This window comes from Triticum dicoccoides, chromosome 3A, assembly GCF_002162155.2.
Source record: "Triticum dicoccoides isolate Atlit2015 ecotype Zavitan chromosome 3A, WEW_v2.0, whole genome shotgun sequence".
Lineage (NCBI taxonomy): Eukaryota > Viridiplantae > Streptophyta > Magnoliopsida > Poales > Poaceae > Triticum > Triticum dicoccoides.
Genome location: NC_041384.1, coordinates 28,492,026 through 28,493,222, shown reverse-complemented (window position 1 = coordinate 28,493,222; position 1,197 = coordinate 28,492,026).

The following is a 1,197-nucleotide window of genomic DNA, read 5'->3' as shown; positions in this document are numbered from 1 at the left end:
TGCCGGTTCCTGGCTCCAGTCGCGGAGTGCCGCCGTCGGCCACTGCTGCTAGCCGGGGATCTGCGATGGGACTTGGGACGGCAAATGCGGCTGTGGGACGAGCTGGTGCTGCTCTTCCAGGGGCTCGGCTGCCGACGCAGGGCACGGCGAGGCTGTCTGCTGGGGGTCGAGGCGGGACGGCGCTCGGTCCTCGCCCGCCGGCGCAAGGTCTGGCATTGGTTGCCGCTGCGGGCCGGGGTGGTGCGATCGCGCCCAGGGCACCCATGCTGGGGCATCAGGGTGTGACGCCCGCTCAACTGCCTCAGGCGGCCCCGCCCCCTCACTACGTCGTGAGGCCGATGTAGAATCTGTCTAGGCCGGTGCAGATGCAGGCGCCGCCACCTCAATTCGCGGGTGCTGGAGGTGCTTCTCGAACGCCCCGGGGGTCATTGGGGAGATGATGGGTACAATGCCTATGGGGACGGCCAACACCGTGGTTCTTCATCGACGGGTGGTGGCCGTGGATATGCTTGGCAGAGTGATGGTTCTGCGGAGAGACCTTTTCTCGGTCCTCCGGGTGGTTTTGTTGAGGGGGCGTCTGGGCCGGCCTATCGGCAGCGGGCGGATACCGCGGTCATCGTGGTGGTCGAGGTGGCCGAGGTGGTAGGTTTCGTCAACGGCAACATGTGGTTGTTGAGCAGTCTGACGCCGCCGGGGGTTGCCGAGGCGCCGGGGCTGTCCGATCAGGCCATGGATGTGGTGACGACCCTCGCTAATGCTGAGATACCCGGGAATGAGACCACGGGGTCAGCGTCAGTGGAGGCGACCGACAGGGCTGATTCGGATAGGGCGTCCAAGTGGGCGCGCAAGGAGGAGAAAATGTTGTGCTATCGTTGTGGAGAGAAGGGTCATTTTATTGCTGAATGTGTGGCTGAACTATGTGATACTTGCGGCAAGCCGGCACATGATATGGCAGAATGCCCGATTTTGCATGATCAAATGTCGTCTCTAATAATGTATGGCGTGTATTGTGCCGAGCTCACATTTTTTGAGTCTCCTAGTGCGAGGGAGATTCCAGAGGAGACCCTCAGTATGACCACTGGGGTGGTGAAAGTTACCAAAGGAAATGTCTCTGAAACCCAGATTGTGCAGAGACTTAAGGAGTTAGCTCCATGTGACTTCCAGTAGGAGCTCGTTAATCTCGAGGCAAAAGTGTTT